Here is a 7,036-nt window from a genome sequence, read left to right as displayed (position 1 = left end):
TTCTCGTGAAAACACCCACCGACGACGTTTCTTCCTTTCGAAAAAAAAAAAAAAAACTCGCCTTAAATTATCTTCGTCAAAGCAAACGATGATTACATTCGTAAAAGTCACATCGTCTCGTTTAAATGTGAAATTCTCCTTTCCCTTTCTTCTGAGGAGAGATCCGACTGCTCCGCGTCGGTCCGCCGGCGAGCAGTGACACGCGACTGGCAGTGGCACGTGCTTCGAAGCGGTGTAAGAGCCTACCTCCGGGCGTAGGATCGGCGCGTAAGTCTCGAGGAAGCTGCGTCGCGACGGTGAACCGCGGCGACCGGACGGGTTCTGTCCGTGGCCTCTGTCAACGGCCGTAGGAGACGGTACAGAGCGTCGATATGGATTTTCGCGTGTACCTGGACCCGACGAGGGCAACTGCCTGCTCTACAATACGTGCACAACTAGGGGGAGCATGCGCCACCATTATATCCTCTCTCTTCTCCTCTTGTCTCTCTGTTTTATCTCCGGTTCAACTCACTCTCTACTGCTGCTCCATAAGAGTTGCTTCGTACTGCGCCCTGTTTGCACCTGCCTTGTCCACGTTTGCAGAAACTCCTTCGAGTTTCTTTTTTTTTTTTTTTTTTTTTTTTGGAAGAGGAGGGAGGGGAATTTTCGGGGGAGTATACTTTTGTCTGTTTGTATCAATCAGTTCAGTTTTCTTCTTTCTTTTCTTTCTGTCTTTGTAAGTTTGTTCACTTTCTTTCACTTTTTTTTTACTTGATTTTTTTTTGCTTTTCGTTTAGTTTTAATGAATTCGACCTTGGTTTAGGGTGAGTGATTGGGGTTCTTTTGTCTTTATCTATTCGATTTTTATCCTCGCAAGTTTGGTATGTATTATGTTTTGTTTCGTCTGTCTTTTTTTTGTGATTCCTTTTTTTTTTTTTTTTTTTTAGGGAGAATCGTGTACTGTTGATTGGTTGTTCTCTGGCATAGATGACCAGTGTTTCGTTGATTTTCTTTTCGTTTTTTCTCCCTTTGTAAATTCGTTTACATCCCTTTTTTGTTTTTGTTCTTTTTTTTTTTTTTTTTTTTTTTTTTTTGTTAGTTTGGTCTTAATGAAGTTGAGCTTGGTTTGGGTTGAATGATCGAGATATCACGTTCCAGTTGTATATCTATGCATCAACTCATTCTTCATTCTCATAAGATTGGTATGTAAATATTACACTTTGTTTCACTTGCCTCGTCACGCTTGCACCATTTCAGCTCCAATTTTCTTCTTCTTCTTTTCCTTCTTTTTTGGAGAATCGTTTATTCCTCTTTGATTATATTTTCGTTTGTTTTTCTGGTATTCTATTCTTCTATTCTTTTAGGTTCCTGTTATTTTTCTCTCTGTAAAATCGTTTACATTACTTTCATTTTTTATTCGATTAGTTTTATTTTTATGATTATTTAAATGATTATGATAATTTAGTTCTGAAGTTTGAATGCAAAAAATTATTAACAAAATTGAGAAATTTTAATTTTTTACAAAACAGAAAACATCATTAATAATAATATATTTAAATTTTCTTTAAGAATAAGGAATATAATTATATTGCAAAAGAACAATATTTAATTAAGACATTCAATAATGAATCACAATAAAAGTTGTATAGAAAACATTTTTGTTATTTAATTGTAAATATTGTAAATATTTATAATCAAATAATTAAATGTTGATTCAAAATTTTCAATTGATTATTTTATTTTGAGCTAATGCTGATATAAAACTTATATATATAAAAACTTGAGGATTTTATCTGGCACTTTATACCTCATTTAACGTATTTTAATATCTAGTTAATGACCATCTCTTTAACAAAAGCATTCTTTAACAAGATTTAAAGGATTTAAAAGCATCTTAAATCATCTTATAATAACTAATATCAAATTAATATTTTACATAAAAAAAAAAAACCTAAGTCTTTTCTTATTCAAAGTATGATTAAAAATGCTTTCTTTCCACGTTTTCCATTTTGATACAATTTTCCACACATATCTCTCTCTCTCGCACACACACGCACACGTACAAACACACAAACACATTTCCTTTGTATCATTCTTATGTTTTTCTATTATACATACCTTCATTTATATTCTACCTTTACATTCTCTTTATTTCTTATTCCTTTCCCAATTCTATTTCATATTTTTTACCCACCTGTGTGTAATACTTAATTTTCTTCTTTTCAGCACGTTAACGGGACGTTTCACGTTTAAAAAAAATATTGAAAGAGGTCTCGTCTGTAGAGATCAATACTCTTCTGACCGCAATATTTTTCGAATTAATATAGGAAGAAAGGAGTAAACGTGGTTCGTGATCCAGATTATAGTCGATCTTCCTTTTGGCAAACAATGTCCATCGTTGGGGATGGTTAATCAATTTTTTTTCTCGATAATATTTGATTGTTTGCTGAAAGTACAATCATAATAATTAACAACGATCGATTGAATCAGCTTCGATTTTTTCAGTTAAATATTAATCACCGCTGTACGAATAACCATTATCACGTTGTATCAACGTTAATCGTTATCTTTAATTATTAATTAGATCGGATTTCGCTTAAATTCGTCGAGGGATCAAGATTGAATATTGATAAATGAATATTTGAAATTGTTGTATTTCAATTAAAATGTTCAAACTTACTTAAAGACTCCAATTAAGGATTATTATTCTTTTCACCAAAGTATTCGTTTCTTCTTCGCACACTTACAAAGCTTTTCTTTTTCTTTTTCTTTTTCCACGAGTCGACTGTTCACCTCGATTTCTTTAATATCTGGAAACAAAATGATCGGCCAGGATCAGTTAGAGATCAATAATATTATTAAATATCGGGCACGCGGATCAACGTGGATCAACATCTGTCTTTCAACAATTGAGAATTTCTTCGATGGAAAAAGTTTCCTAATACCCGTTTCTATATACGTGACTTCTTTAATCCAGAATGACGCTTCGAATCTTTTTTTAATTTCATAGGGTTTATACAATTCTTACTACTTAAGGTTAATTAAGATCGTGATGTGGTTTTGGTTTCATTGATAGATCGTTAGATTGAAAGTAGTATAAAATAATGACAAGATTTACGAAGATATTCAGAAAAAGATAGATTAACGTACTTTGAAATTCTAAATTAATTTTTCAAAAAAAAAAAAAAAAAAAAAAAAAAAAAAAAAAAAAAAACAATAAAATCATGAACAATTCACGTCACGGTTAAAAAAGTAAATTTTAAACGAAAAATCAAAGCGGGCGGTCGGTGAAACAATTTTTCAAACGACAATATTTCCAGTTACTATTTTCGCATCCGTATTCGAAATGAATTCTCATTTTGAGACCAGCTCACCCTTGGACTTTTGCTACGAATGAATAAAATGCAGCGTTCAAAGCGACTGAAAAATTTATATATAGAACAATCCCTCCATAAATTTTTTTCTTTCTTTTTTCCTTTTTTCTTTTTTCTTTTTTTTTTTTTTTTTTTTCGTAGGAGGTAAAAATCACAAGTGCTTTTTCTCTTCTTCCATTTCGATCCATCCTGACACGGTAATGTATCGCTATTGGCTGGCAAAAAAATCGGTCGGTAAATATCTTTAAAGGTACGTCGAGAGAGAACGATAAAAGACGCGATAAATGCGTGGTATCTTTATTTAAGAAGAAAGGGAGAATATTTTTTTTTTTTTTTAATTGAATTTTGTTTGTCGTGCACAAGGTGAAGAGAAAAATTGCAATGTTACGTCTTCTTCTCAATTCTTGTATTAAATCGTTCGCATAATGTATTTGTTCGAATAGTTTTAATCTGTTAAATGGGCCATTTCTTGATTGGAAATTTCTTTAGAGAGAGGAGGGTGAGAAGTTGAAGCGATGTTAAGAATTAAAATTACTACGTTAAAAGTAATTTCTAAATAAATAATTATTTTCGGAATATAATCGAATTATTGTTTATTTATTTTTTTTTATAAAAAAAAAAAGAGGTTAATGATTGATAAGAAAAATTTAATTTAGTTACATCTAGTTACTTTTTCTGCCTGAAGTTAGTTACACATGTATGAAGTCGTCTTGTTATTTATGTGTTGAAATTTTGTTTCGAAGGGACTTGTTATTGCGACAAATTGATCGAAATTATTGCAATTCGGATTAAATATGAAGAAAATTTAGCTGGAAACCTTGTATTTTCACAATCAACAGATATCGATAATATTAAATTTCAACGAAACGAAAATCGTATTATGAGTTGGAATGAGATTAATTGGAAACCAACCAATATATTCAAAATTAGAAACTGCTCTGATTACGTATTGATATCAATATCATCAAATACGTTTAAAAGATCAAAAGATATCGCATATATATAAGCATTATTTTAATTTTAAATCAAATTATACTTTTAACGTGTAACAATGTGACACTTCTAATGTGACAGTTCTTCTTAACCTATAAATAACAATTTAAAAAAAAATCAATTTAAAATTCGAAAAAATCTTACATTCTTTGATAATTTTTTATCAGATAAAATAAAATTTTTTCAAATAAAATTTAGATAGATAATTAAATAAATGACATGTATGTTCTTTCATTTAAAAAAAATATATATATAAGAAAAAATATTCTTTATAAAATTCTTCTAAATCATATACCTAAGAAGAAATATCTTTAGTCATATAATAATTTTTAAAAAGATAACTCATGATGCATTATGCAAACTATTTATATCATGTTATGCATTTATTCTACTCGTTCCATCCTTAATGCGATGTCATAGAATACGGAAAACAAGACAGACTATGTTAATGTTATATTTTTAGCGTGCTCAACAATGAAAGTTCTAGATGACGCGGAAGATAACTCGAAAGATGTAATGTAATGTCTTTGCTTATTGAAAAGCTTTATATATCGTCAAGGGTCGAGGGAATAGAGTTCATAAAGGTCTTAAGAAAATTCTATTTAAAAATATGTATGATAAATATGATTAGAGACGTTTACCTCATGAAAAAAATTCTCAAGATTTTTTTCCAAATTTTTTAACATTTTTCAAATCACGTATTTTTTTTTTTTTTTTTTTTTAGAAGGAAATATATTTATTATACGAAGCATAAAAAGACAAATTTTTTTGCTTTTTGAATAAAAAAGTTTTCTAAGAGTTTTCCGAGTTTCATTTTGAAATTTTTGATTTCCAAACGACATGTAATACTAGTTTAAAACATTCAACTTTCGTGTATAAAATGAATATTCGCACCTTTCTAAAGAATTAAAATAAAATTGATTTTCCAAGTGCTCTGTTTAACTCGTTTTCTTCCTTTGACTTTATTCCCTCGACCAATATAAAAGAAAAATCGATAAATACGCGCTACGTCTCTCGTAAAGAATCGATAACGTTAAAATTAGAAAAAAAAAATATTTACTTTCATTTTTCTTTCAATCTTCGATTTATCAAAAAAAAAAATATATAAAAAATTATTATTACGAACGCATAACGACTTCGAATATCTCGTAATTAAAACCTTCTTTGTCAAATTTTCGAAATAATGTGAAAAAACTTATATCAATATATATTAATTGACAAAAAAAAATTTGCAAATATTTTCATACACACACACACACACATACACACAAATCGTAAAGATGTCATAGTGTTTTCTCTTTGTCGATTTAATGCTATTATCCTTTCAAAATTGAAATGAATTCTCCTCGAGTATCTCTTCTCTCCTCATTTTCCTATCAATCTTTCAGTATTTGCATCGTGCAATGAATATTGCCCGAGAGACAAATTAATCTCGAAATCTATTAAATTCCAAGCATGATTGTATTTATTCACGGCGTAATAATTAACGCGACAAGGGAGAAAAAGTTGAGATATAAAAATAAAAATGAGAATTCTGCGATTCTCTCTCCGGAAGGAGTAAAATTTATTCGTTATCCGGGATTGGGTTGGTAAAAATATCGATAAACACAATTCTTCTAACAGGTGAGAGAAAATTTCTCGTACGATACGCGATATATCGAAATATTCGTTCGTTATATTACCAATTCGCAATAATATTGAATTAATAAAGATTTATAATATGGAAAAATTCAATTCGTTTCTTATCGCTTGTCTTATCGATGCAAATTGAAACAAATTGTGAATTATTTTATACAATTAATTCTTACGTTCAAATTCCATTTATCTGCATAAATTTACATTTCAAACTTAGAATTTCATTAATATATTGAGGTTAGAAATTTTGATATGATCGAAAATTTTAAATATCGAGATATTGTCGTAATATTATTCAAATATATACATATTTCTAATGTTGTAAAAGTTTAGAAGATGTTTAAAAAGATAAGAATAAAAATGTGTCAGAATGGCTAATATCCTCCGATTAAATAATTTCTGGTTTCGTATTAACGCAGGTATAATATTTAACCGTAATTCAGCTTTCCAATGGACGTTAATCTGATTAAAATGGTAATTCGTGGCTTATGTGTTAAATAGTTGATTACACGATTAAATAATTTTCAAAACGTATATAAATTTAATTAATAAGTAAAATTTGCTAGAGTTGGATACTATTATTTTTAACCTCTTTGAAAATTAATTTATCCATATTTAATTCGATTGCAAATCGAAACTTTCAATCGACAAACGATTTACTCGTTTCAATTTTTAAGTAGATTAAAAAAAAAAAAAAAAAAAGAAACGAATTTGAAATTGTGTACTTCAAACTTTAACTTTAAATATCTCAAAAAATTCTGTTGCAAAATTGTAGACGCGTCGTGTTACATTTATCAAAAATGTAAAATAAAAGAGAAAAAAATAAAAGTTTTTAATAGTTTTCTAGTTTTCTAGTTACAGAAATTCTTCAATTGTTTCTCCATTTTAAATCTCGTTACCAAAATTGCATGTTTCAAAGAAAAGAAATATATATATTTCTAACCTTTTTCACAAAAAGAAGAAATAATATCCCAATTATAAAATCTCCTTCCCTCTCATCTTTCTTTTTCACATATTTTTAAACGCAAAAATTTACATATTTTGAACATCACAAA

At 29.0% G+C, this 7,036-nt stretch overlaps 1 long non-coding RNA gene across 1 annotated transcript in view; it reads right to left on the bottom strand.

Moving 5' to 3' along the window:
* Window positions 1–2,200: 2,200 nt before the first annotated feature.
* The window catches only part of LOC116186270, a 17,157-nt gene continuing 12,321 nt past the window's right edge, over window positions 2,201–7,036 (bottom strand). Inside the window, exons 2-3 of the long non-coding RNA XR_004151231.1 lie at window positions 2,660–2,789; window positions 2,201–2,425 (exon numbers count right to left, since the gene is read on the bottom strand). This is a non-coding gene — a long non-coding RNA (uncharacterized LOC116186270). The remainder of the gene's footprint in view (window positions 2,426–2,659; window positions 2,790–7,036) is intronic.

The sequence above is a fragment of the Apis dorsata genome, unplaced genomic scaffold (assembly GCF_000469605.1).
Source record: "Apis dorsata unplaced genomic scaffold, Apis dorsata 1.3 scaffold_37, whole genome shotgun sequence".
Taxonomy (NCBI): domain Eukaryota; kingdom Metazoa; phylum Arthropoda; class Insecta; order Hymenoptera; family Apidae; genus Apis; species Apis dorsata.
The sequence above is the reverse complement of the archived record's forward strand: the minus strand, read 5'-3'. Positions and strand labels throughout refer to the sequence as shown.